This window comes from Hemitrygon akajei, chromosome 7 (assembly GCF_048418815.1).
Source record: "Hemitrygon akajei chromosome 7, sHemAka1.3, whole genome shotgun sequence".
Taxonomy (NCBI): Eukaryota; Metazoa; Chordata; class Chondrichthyes; order Myliobatiformes; family Dasyatidae; genus Hemitrygon; species Hemitrygon akajei.
The window spans coordinates 12,052,021-12,065,032 of record NC_133130.1 but is presented as its reverse complement, the minus strand read 5'-3'; positions in this window follow the sequence as shown (position 1 = coordinate 12,065,032).

The window sequence follows — 13,012 nt, the reverse complement described above, 5'->3', positions numbered from 1 at the left end:
CAGGAGTAGGCCATTCGGCCCTTCTAGCCAGCACCGCCATTCACTGTGATCATGGCTGATCATACACAATCAGTACCCCGTTCCTGACCTCTCCCCATATCCCTTGACCCCGCTATCTATAAGAGCTCTATCTAACTCTTTCTTGAATGCTTCCAGAGACTCGGCCTCCACTGCCTTCTGGGGCAGAGCATTCCACATATCCACCACTCTCTGCGTGAAAAAGTTTTTCCGCATCTCAGTTCTAAATGGCCTACCCCTTATTCTTAAACTGTGGCCTCTAGTTCTGGACTCACCCATCAGCGGGAACATGCTTCCTGCCTCCAGCGTGTCCAATCCCTTAATAACCTTATATGTCTCAATCAGATCCCCTCTCATCCTTCTAAATTCCAGTGTATACAAGCCCAGTCGCTCCAATCTTTCAACATATGACAGTCCTGCCATTCCGGGAATTAACCTTGTGAACCTATGCTGCACTTCCTCAATAGCAAGAATGCCCTTCCTCAAATTTGGAGACCAAAACTGCACACAATACTCCAGGTGGGGTCTCACCAGGGCCCTGTACAGGGCCCTCATCCTCAATCTCCTGCCTCTTCCCCATTTCCCTTCACCTCCTGAACAATGAAGAATGTATCAACCTCTGCCTTCAATATACATAAAGACTTGACCTCCACAGCAGCCTGTGGCAAAAAATTCCACAGATTCACCATTCTTTGGCTAAAGACATTCCTCCTCATCTCCATTCTAGAAAGGTGCTGTGTTATTCTGAGGCTGTGTCCTTTGGTCTCAAACTTTCCCACCATTGAAAACATCTTCTCCACATCCACTCTATCAAGGCCTTTCACCATTCGATAGGTTACAATGAGGTCACTCCTCATTCTTCATAATTCTAGTGAATACAGGGCCAGAGCCATCAAACACTCTTCATACGACAATCTATTCAATCCTGGAATCATTTTCTTGAACCTTCTTTGAACCTCTCCAGCTACAGCACATCCTTTCTAAGTGTCACAAACCTGCTCACAGTACTCCAAGTGAGGCATTACCAGTGCTTCATAAAGCCTCAACATTACATCCTTGCTTTTATACTCTAGTCCTCTTCAAATGAATGCTGACATTGCATTTGCCTTCTTCATCACTGACTGAACCTCCAAATTAACCGTTAGGGAATCCTGCACAAGAACTCCACAGTCTCTTTGCGTCTCAGTTTTGTTTTGTGTTTTTATCTCTATTTAGAAAATAGTCATCCCTTTCATTTCTTCTACCAAAGTGCATGACCATACATTTCTGGACAGTGTATTCCATCTGCTGTTTTTTGCCCATTCTCCTAATCTGCTTAAGTCCTTCTGTAGCCTCTCTATTTCCTCAAAACTATCTGGTACTCCATCTATCTACATAATATCTGCAAACTTTGGAACAAAGTCATCAATTCCATCATTAAAATCATTGTCATATAACATGAAAAGAATTGGTCCCAAGACAGACCCATGTGGAATACCGGCAGCTGATCAGAAAAGGCACCCTTTATTCCCACTCTTTGCCTCCTGCCAATCAGCCACTGCTTTATCCATGCTAGAATAGTTCATGTAATACAATGGACTTGGAGCTTGTTAAGCAGCCTCATTTGTGGCACATTCTCAAAGGCCTTCTGAAAATTCAAGTACACAACATCTATCGTTAATCCTTCATATATCCTGCTTGTTACTTCTTCAAAGAATTTCAAAAGATTTGTCGGTCAAGATTTTCCATTGATGAAACTATACTGATTATGGCCTATATTATCATGTGCCTCCAAGTACCCTGAGACCTCATCATTAATAATCAACTCCAACATCTTCCCAACCACTGAGGTCAGACTAACTGGCCTATAGTTCTGCTTCTCTCCCTTTTTGAAGAATGGAGTGACATTTCCAATTTTCTAGTCTTCTAGAATCTTGTGACTCCTAAAAGATCATTGCTAATGCCTCCATGACCTCTTCAGCCACCTCTTTCAGAACACTGGTATGTATAACATCTGGTCCAGGTGACTTATCTGCAGACCTTCCAGTTTTGCAAATTTGCAACTGTGCTGCAAGTTCATCTTCTTTATTTTGTATTCTGTTGACCCAGTCAATCAGATGTTGGATGGAGATCTGCACGTATGTTTCTGCAATCATGTGGACAAGGCTTGCAATATTACTGGCTTGAGAGATCTCTGTGTACAACATGTCCTGGATCAGCTGGTTCTGTGAATAGTCAGAGGAAGTCTTTTCACTGTACTGTATGAATTTGTGAAGTGATGGGTTCATGGAGCTTCCGATCAGGTTTGACATTATGGTGAAGAAGAGAACCATCTTACCCCATTGTTCTTTCACACGGCCCAATGCGTCCAATCCCTTCAGAAGCATCTTCACAGTTTTATCAGAATCTATATCTTGAACATTACTTCTCTTCAGAATTTGCAGGGCCCCTTGCAGTTCTTTGTTATTCGTCTTTATATTCTGAAAGCTTCTCTCATATATTTCCTGTGCAGCTTGTAACTGTACTGTAGATTGCTCCGCTTTGATTCTGGCATTGAGACTGGCTGTCTGTAGACCATTGAGTTCCTCTGCTGACTCAGCTTGTGCCATATGTGTTGGAGTGGCAGTTACACACACAGTCCTTTTCTTAACTTTGCAGTAAGAGCTGAGTTTATTTATGTCCTGCATTAATTGTTTGATCTTCCTTGAAAGATCAACCATCATCTCCTTACTGGCTGGTTTAGACATTCATGGTTAACAGCATACAAAGGAAATTCTAATTTCTTTATCACAGATTTGCAGGGCTACACTGTTTTCTTTCAATCCCCCCTACTTCCAGCCTCCTGCAATTTCTCCAACTTCTGTTCACAGAAGCTTAACAGTTTTGTTCCATCTTCACTGTTCAGTTCCTCCAAGACCATTTGGTTATTCTGGGTCTGTGGTAAACTATGGATACCTGTCTGGACACGCCCCTCTGCTGACTGCTCCTGTGGCTCCTCCCACAGACCCCTGTATTAAGGCGATTGGGGCACTGCTCCTCCCTCAGTCTCTGAGATGTTGTGCACCCTTTTGCTGCTAATAAAAGCCTATCATTCACTTCCAGTCTCCGAGAGTTATTGATGGTGCATCAGGGTCAGGAAGGAATGAAGCAATTCTCTAAAATAACTTAGAGTCTCTGCTCTACAAATGATATTATTTTCAGCTCCTCCAGCATTGTTTAGATTAGGTTGGTGATCACTTTTCCAATTAGCTAATCACATTTATCACTGTTTTCTCTACAGAGCATAGCCTTGATAAATCCTGCACTGACAAAGAAATGATACTATTCACCATTTTTTCTGTCATTGACATTGTCACAGGGTTTCAGCCAACTGCGATAGAATCCATACTGGCTTTGTAATCTCCCTGTACCTCCTTCAGTTGTGATTCCAGTTTTTGGTGATGCTCTTCCACCATGTCTTTTGCCTCGTTTGTTGCTTTCTCCTTCATTTCAGTCAGTTCCTTTTTGATTTTTATGTTGTGTAGTTGTTGCTCATACACTCGGCAATGGTCGGCACAACATTGGGGGCTGAAGGGCCTGTAATGTGCTGTAGATTGCTCTGTTCTAAGTTCTATGTTCACTCCATTCAAGCTTGTACAGGCCTCCAATGGTTCATGGATCAGATGGATGACCCCAGTGAACTTCTTCACAGCTGTGGACTGCTCCCAGCATTTATCTGCAGTAGACTTGCTCTTGTTTAGAGGGATCGAGAGGATATCTTCACAGATCTTTGGATCTTTCTGCATGAGAAACTTCACAACATCCCTTATGTCAGTGAGAAGCGGATTTGATCCATGTTCTTATGGGCTTCCTGAAAAGCCTCCCAGTTCTCGTTGTTCACATGTACTAAAGAGGTACAGAATGATTTGGGATATTTCATGTACTTAAACCTTCCCTTGGGCACATCCTTGTCAATTGCAAAGACCTCTCCTGCAGAAAGGGAGAAAATCACTAAATGAGGCTTTTGCCTCATTTGTTGCTTTCTCCTTCATTTCAGTCAGTTCCTTTTTGATTTTTATGTTGCGTAGTTGTTGCTCATACACTCAGCAACGGTCAGCACAACATTGGGGGGCTGAAGAGCCTGTAATGTGCTGTAGATTGCTACGTTCTAGGTTCTATGTTCACTCCGTTCGAGCTTGACCTGGCCTCCAATTGTTCACTGATGAGACGGATGACCCCAGTGAACTTTTGTCCACCGCTGTGGCCAGCTCCAAGCATTTATCTGCAGTGGATTTGATGCTATTCAGAGGGATCGGAAGGAAAGCATCAGTGATCTCTGGATCTTTCTGCATGAGGAATGTCACAACATCCCTCTTTTTCTTTTTTTTTGTTCTTTTTTTTTTATACAGCACATTACCGGTTCTTCGCCCCATAATGTTGTACCGGCCATGTAACATACATGAAACTGCCTAGAATTTCCCTACCTCAAAGCCCTCTATTTTTCTAAGCTATCTAAGAGGGTCTTAAAAGATCCTATTGTATTCACTTTCACCACTGATGCCAGAAGTGCATTCCATGGACTCACCACTCTCTATGTCAAAAAATTACCCTGACATCCCCTCGGTACCTATTTCCAAGTACCACAAAACTGTGCCCTCTCATTCTAGCCTTTTCAGCCCTGGGAAAAAACCTCTGACTATCCACATGATCGATGCCTCTCATCTTTTTATACACCTCTATCAGGTCACCTCTTATCCTCCGTCACTCCAAGGAGAAAAGGCCGAGTTCACTCAATCTATTCTCATAAGGCATGCTCCCCAATCCAGGCAACATCCTTGTAAATCACCTCTGCACCCTTTCTATGGTTTCCCCATCCTTCCTGTACTGAGGCCACCAGAACTGAGCATAGTACTCCAAGTGGGGTATGACCAGGGACTTATATAGCTGCAACATTACCTCCTGGCTCTTAAACTCAGTCCATGATTGATGAAGGCCAATGAGCCATATGCCTTCTTAACCACAGAGTCAAACTGTGCAGCAACTTTAAGTGTCCTACGGATTCAGACACCAAGATCCCTCTGATCTTCCACACTGCCAAGAGTCTTACCATTAATACTATATTCTGCCATCATATTTGACCTACCAAAATGAACCACCTCACACTTATCTGGGTTGAACTCCATTTGCCACTTCTCAGTCCAGTTTTGCATCCTATTAATGTCCTATGCTAACCTCTGAAAGCCCACTACACTATTCAAAATACCCCCAGACTTTGTGTCATCAGCAAATTTACTAACCCATCCCTTCACTTCCTCATCCAGATCATTTATAAAAGTCACGAAGAGAAGGGGTCCCAGAACAGATCCCTGAGGCACTCCACTGGTCACCGACCTCCATGCAGAATATCACCCATCTACAACCACTCTTTGCCTTCTGTGGGCAAGCCAGTTCTGGATCCACAAAGCAATGTCCACTTGGATCCCATGCCTCCTTACTTTCTCAATAAGCCTTGCATGGTGTGCCTTATCAAATGCCTTGCTGAAATCCATATACGGATTGATAAGGAGATGAGTTATTAACCAAACTTTCTGCATAATAACTCAAAGAGTTGACCTGCACGTACATGTAACGAGAGCTGTATAACTCATCTTCTTCTACCTTAGGCCACAAACTTATCAATCACCCGTGCTGTGGACCACTTCTGGAGGTCCATGACGCCGACTTCTACAAAGAAGACATCCATATGCTTCACGACTGCTGGATTAAGTGCATAAACATAGGAGGGAACTACATTGAAAAAGAAATGTGCCAGGTTTTCTAAAATTGACTCCTTCTACCCTAGGCCATGAACATCTCAATCACCCCTCGTATACTATATCCACTGCTCTACCTTCATCAATGTGTTTAGTCACATTCTCATAAAATTCAATCAGGCTCATTAGGCACGACCTGCTTTTGACAAAGCCATGCTGACCATTCCTAATCATATTATGCCTCTCCAAATGTTCATAATTCCTGCCTCTCAGGATCTTCTCCATTAACTTACCAAACACTGAAGTAAGACACTGCTCTAGAATTTCCTGGGCTATCTCTATTCCCTTTCTTGAATAATGGAACAACATCTGCAACCCTCCAATCATCCGGAACCTCTCCTGTCCCCATTGATGATGCAAAGATCATCACCAGTGGCTCAACAATGTCCTCCCTTGCCTCCCAGAGGAGCCTGCGGTACATCTTGTCTGGTCCCAGTGACTTATCCAACTTGATGCTTTCCAAAAGCTCCATCACATCCTCTTCCTTAATATCTACATGGTCTAGCTTTTCAGTCCGCTGCAAGTCATCCCTACAATCACCAAGATCCCTTTCCGTAGTGAATACTGAAGCAAAGTATTCATTAAGTACCTCTGCTATCTCCTCTGGTTCCATACACACTTTTCCACTGTCACAGTTGATTGGTCCTATTCTCTCACATCTTATCCTCTTGCTCTTCACATACTTGTCGAATGCCTTGGGGTTTTCCTTAGGGCTGAACATATCCCTCTCTATCACCTGGCTATCCTCCCTCTTGCACTGTCTCAAAGCTTTCTCTATTTGTGAAAGAACCACCTCTTCCTCCGTCACTTCAGTTTGGTTCTCACTACCCAGTAATTCTAATTTAAATTCACCTCAATAGCCTTTGCACACCTGTCCACTAGATTCAAGTGCAACCTGTCCTTTTTGTACAGGTCACTCTCACCCCAATTCAGGTCCCAACGATCCAGAATTCTGAATCTCTGGCGTCTGCTCCAATCCCTCAGCCATGCATTTATGCTTCACCTCATTCTATTCCTAAGATGAGCCAGTCCTCATTAGGAAACCAGTGGCGTAGAGGGTCAGTAACTTCAAATTCTTTGGTGTTACCATAGGAGAGAGGATTTGTCCGGGGATGAGCGTGTTGCCATATATTGACCATAAAACATAGGAGCAGAATTAGACCATTCAACCTTTCAAGTCTGCTCTGCCATTCCATCATGGCTGATTTATTATCTCTCTCAAGCCCATTCTCTTGCCTTCTCCCATGAATTGGTGGGCATTGTGCTTCGGGTCTTGGACAATATGTGTTTTTTTCAAGTGTATACGTTTCTTTGCTTGATATTTTGAATTCTGTTACTTGCTGTTTGTGAATGTTTGCTTGCTATTTTGAATGTTTTGCACCTTGGCCCCAGAGGAATGCTGTCTCATTTAGCTAAATCTATGTATAGTTTGAATGATAAGTAAACCTGATTTGATTCTGTCCAGGCCATCCAATATTCAGTAGGTTTCAATACGATCCCCTTTCATTCAAACTCCAGCGACCATAGGAGAGAGGCAACAGACGCCCTCATACATTAATCCTTTCATTCCTGGAAACAGTCTCTTGAACCTCCTTTGGACCCATTCCAATGCCAGCTTTTTTTTTCTTATATAAATGTCCCAAAACTAGTCACTATATGCCAAGTGTGGTGAGACCAATGGCTTTTCAATCCTCAGTATTTCATCTTTATTCTGGTATTGTAATCCATTCAAAATGAATACTAACCATACATTTCCACTTCTTTGCCCATTCTGCTAATCTAAGTCCTTCTGTAGACTCCATACCTCCTTAGCACTACCTGCCCCTCTATGAATCATCAGCAAACTTGGCCATAAAGCCATTAATTCTGTCATCCAAATCATTGACATATGTCATAAAAAATGCTGCCCAACACAGACCTCTGTGGAGACCCCATTACTGATAGCCAGCCAGAAAAGGCCCACATTATTCTCACTCTTTGCTTCCTGCCAGTCAGCATCTCTTCTATCCTGCTCCATCAGATAACCATGGCCACTGTCCTCTTCCCCGGATTTCCCATTTCTGGGGCACTGCCGCCAAGGGCCAGCACCCACTGACAGCTGTGTGCATACAGGTAGCTGGTCCACTGCCAAGGGTGCACCCAGCTGCTGTTGGGCACCGTCTACAATGGATGTGGGCGATACACCAGATGCTGAAGTGTTGGTCATTGTGGGGACCCCAGTGGTCAGTCAGGGAACTCCTCTGCAATGGGGGGAAAAGGCACAGATTGGCTGGTCACACTGTTGAGCCCCTGTGGTTTCTGCCCCTCCCATTGTCTGCCCCCTCAATTTCATCACATCCCTCCCAGTGGAAGCCCTCTGTCTTGGGACACCTGCAATGTCACAGTGAGGACCAATATTTGATACCAGAACAGCATCTTACCTTCTGCCTGGCCATGATACAGCCCTTCACCCCCAGCTGACCCATGCTCTCTCTGTCCGTGTCAGGGTTGACCATCCTGCTTGTTGGTTTGGTTTTCCTCACCAAGACCTGATGGGCATGCCACACACCCTCACTGTTGACAGCACCAAAGGAGGAGAGTAGGTCAGGCAGAGGAAAATGAATAGACATTTCAGGTGAACACCCTTTGGTGTCCTAGACCAGAAATATTGACTGCCCATTTTTCTCCACAGATGCTGCCTGACTCTGCGAGTTCATCCAGCATTAAAAAAATATTTTATGTGAGATATAGCACCAAACAGGCCCCTCTCAGGGTATTTGGAATGTGTGAGAGGGGGGTGGAACTGGAGCACACAGAGGGAACCCATGCAGTCACAGTCAGAACCTACAAACTCCTTTTGGATGGCGCTGGAATAGAAATTTGAACTCCACTGTCTCAAGCTATGACCTTTAACTAACCACTATGCTACTGCAGCATCCTGTGAGTATTGCACCAGATTGCCAGCATCCGCAGAATCTTGTGTGCCTCCACACAAAGGAGCATAATTTGATCTTAACCATAACTGTAATTACTTCTTTTCTCCAAAGTAGGAATGTATCAGACGTGGTGGAACAATCAAATCCTGTGATCAGGCACAGATACCATGTCAGCAGTTAGCAAGAGACAGACACAGGTTGGAATTGTATCTCTATATCGTGGAGAACATTCTCACCAAATGGTATGGAGGGGCCGCTGCATATGGTCAGAAAAAAGCTGGAGGCTTGCAAACTTTGCCAACTCCATCAAGGGCATTTGCTTCTCCAGCATCAATGACACCTTCAAAAGGTAGCATCCCTGATTAAGGATGCCCATCTAATACCCTCCCTTACTATCATGAAGGGGGTACAGGAGCCTGAAGACATGCACTTAATGTTTCAGGAATAGCACCCTTCCCTCTCCTACAAGTATCTGGGAGTACAGTTGGACGAGAAGCTAGACTGGACTGCCAACACAGATGCCTTGTGCAGGAAGGCACAGAGTCGACTGTACTTCCTTAGAAGGTTGGCGTCATTCAATGTCTGCAGTGAGATGCTGATGATGTTCTATAGGTCAGTTGTTGAGAGCGCCCTCTTCTTTGTGGTGGCGTGTTGGGGAGGAAGCATTAAGAAGAAGGACGCCTCACGTCTTAATAAGCTGATAAGGAAGGCGGGCTCTGTCGTGGGCAAAGTACTGGAGAGTTTAACATCGGTAGCTGAGCGAAGGGCGCTGAGTAGGCTACGGTCAATTATGGAAAACCCTGAACATCCTCTACATAGCACCATCCAGAGACAGAGAAGCAGTTTCAGCGACAGGTTACTGTCGATGCAATGCTCCTCAGACAGGATGAAGAGGTCAATACTCCCCAATGCCATTAGGCTTTACAATTCAACTGCCAGGACTTAAGAACTTTTTTTTTTTAAAGCTATTATTAATGCTTTTTGAGTTAGTGATTTAGATGCATATCATATTATTACTGAGTTAAGTATTGTATGTAATGAGTTTTTGCTACAACAAGTGTATGGGACATTGGAAAAAATGTTGAATTTCCCCATGGGGATGAATAAAGTATCTATCTATCTATCTAAACCCATAACCCCTGCCTACTTTTCCTTTCTGCACTATTTTTAATATATACTTTATTTACTTATTGAGATACAGCATGGAATAGGCCTTTTGAGCCATGCTGCACAGAAGTCCTCCAAATTAATCCTAACCTAATCACAGGCTAATTTACAACAATCAATATACCTAACAATCGGTACGTCTTTGGAGTCTGGGAAGAACTGGAGAACCGGAAGGAAACCAGTCATGGGAAGAACATACATACTCCTTACTGGTAGGAATTGAACGTGGGTCTTTGGTAGTGCAAAACTGCTGTGCTAGCCACTATGCTACCATTCCTCTCATTGCAATTTAGTTTATTATTAATGTACTGTTCTGCAAAACGAGACATTTCATGACATATGGCAGTTATATTAAGCCTGATTCTGATTGTAGTAAGGACCAAAACCATTGGGTTCAATCCTCCAATCTTTGGAAGGTGCAAATTCCCACTAATTCCAAACCAGATCATACATGCAAAAGTTAGCAGTAACAGTGGGCCAAGAGCTCATTGATTCAATGTGTTAAGATAATAAATTTTTGAACCAAAGGGGATAATTTCACTGAAATGTTCCCACAATCTATGGACTCACTTTCACTTCATTGCATGTTCCTGATATTTAAGTATTGTTATTTTTTTATTTTTCTGTATTTGTAGTTTGTTGCCTTTTGCACACAGGTTGAATGCTCAAGTTAGCGTGGTCTTTCATTGATTCTATTATGGTTATTTGTCTGCTATGGATTTATTGAGTATACCTGCAAGAAAATGAATCTCAGGGTTGGAAATGGTGAAATCAGAATCTGGTTTACTATCACCAGCCTGTGACGTGAAATTTGCTAACTTAGCAGCAGCAGTTTGCCAATATAGAAGAAAACCAAACAATAATAAAATAAGAACCATGATAAATAAATAAATCAATCAAAAAGTGAGATAGTGTCCAAGGGTTCAATGTCCATTCAGGAATTGGATGGCAGAGGGGAAGAAACTGTTCCTGAATCGCTGAGTGCATGCCTTCGGGCTTCTGTACCTCCTACCTGATGGTAACAGTGAGAAATGGGCATGCCCTGGGTTCCAGCGGCCCTTAATAATGGATGCTGCCTTTCTGAGACACTGCTCCTTGAAGATGTCCTGGGTACTTTGTTGGCCAGTACCCAAGATGGAGCAGACTAAATTTACGACCCTCTGCAGTTTCTTTCGGTCCTGTGCGGTAGCCCGCTCCACATGCCCCCACCCCCCCAAAATCAGACAGTGATGCAGCCTGTCAGAATGATCTCCACAGTACAACTATAAGTTTTTGAGTGTATTTGTTGACATACCTAATCTCTTTGAACTCCTATAGCCGCTGTCTTGCCTTCTTTATAACTGCATCAATATGCTGGGAACAGGTTAGATGCTCAGAAATCTTGACACCCGGGAACTTGAAACTGCTCACTCTCTCCACTTCTGATCCCTTTATGAGGATTGTTATGTGTTCCTTTGTCTTATACTTCCCAGTCAACAATCAGCTCTTTCATCTGACTTTGAGTGCCAGGTTATTGTTGCTGCACCACCACTCCACTAGTTGGCATATCTCACTACTGAATGCCCTCGTCCCCAAGACTCTATGAACAATGGTTGCATCGTCAGCAAATTTATAGATGGTATTTGGGCTATGCCTATCCACTACCTCCAACCTCATTCAAAATAGTCTCTTTGCCTTTAAAGTAGCCCTCTGCAAATCATACCTGGTTTTCTGGTACAGGCCTGAGTCGCTAGACTTGAATGCCACAGATCCAGCGTTCAGCATACAGTTGCAAGAAAAAGTTTGTGAACCTTTCACAATTACCTGGCTTTTTGCTTTAATACTTTCAAACTGCTGTCTGACCTTCATCTAAGTCACAATAGACAAACACAATCTGTCTAAACAAATAACATACAATTGTACTTTTCATGTCTTTATTAATACATTAATTATCAAAATTCAGGCTGGAAAAAGTATGTGAACCCTTTTAATAACTGGTGACCTCATTTATCAGCAATAACTTCCACCAAACATTTCCTGTAGCTGCTGATCAGACTTGGACAATGGCGAGGGGGAATTTTAGATCATTTGTCCATAAAAACTGTTTCAGTTGATCAATATTTCTGGGATACTTTATATGAACAACCCTCTTCAGGTCACACCATAGCATCTCAATTGGGTTAAGGTTGGGACTCTGACTTGGCCATTCCAAAACATAGTTTTTCTTCTTTATAAACCATTCTGTTGATTTGTGTTTCTGATCATTGTCTTGTTGCATCACCCAACTTCTATTAAATTTCAGGTGGACTGCTACCCTGACATTATCCTGCAAATGCAAAATTCTATAAAGGTATTTTAGTATTCCCTCAATGATGGCAAGCTATCCAAGACCTGCGGCAGCAAAGCAGCCTCAAACCAGGATGATTCCTTCCACGAGGAAATCTGCAGATGCTGGAAATTCAAACAACACACAAAATGCTGGTGGGACACAGCAGGCCAGGCAACATCTATAGTGAGAAGCGCTGTCGACGTCTCAGCCCGAAACGTTAACAGCGTTTCTCACTATAGATGCTGCCTGGCCTACTGTGTTCCACCAGCATTTTGTGTGATTCCTTCCACTATGCTTCACAGTACGGATGAAGTTGCAGTGTTAGTGTGCAGTGCCCTTTTCCCTTCAAACATTTCTAGCAAAATGTTCAACTTTTGTCTCACCTACCCACAGAATGTTGTCCCATTAGTGGAACATTCTGTTGGTCTTTTGCCACTTGAGACATGCAGCATTTTTTTTGGAGAGCAATGGATTTCTCCATGGCACCCTTAAATGAGTACCATTCTTGTTCAATAGTGGACACATTAACATCACAAGTTGTAGAGATTTCTGCAGGTCCTTTACTGTTAACCCTTAGATTCTTTTTCATTTTCAGCTTTGCACATTGTGCTGCTGGTGTGATCTTTGCAGGATGCCCACTCCTAGGGAGAGCAGCAACAGTACTGAATTTCCTTTGTTTTCTAGACAATTTCTCTTACTATGCACTGATTAACACTCTAGTCTTTAGAAATGCATTTGTAGCATTTTCCAGCTTCATGCATCTCTCCAATTCTTCTGCGATCCTCTTTAAGTTGTTTTGATCGTGGCATGGTGCCCATAAACAGATCTTTCTT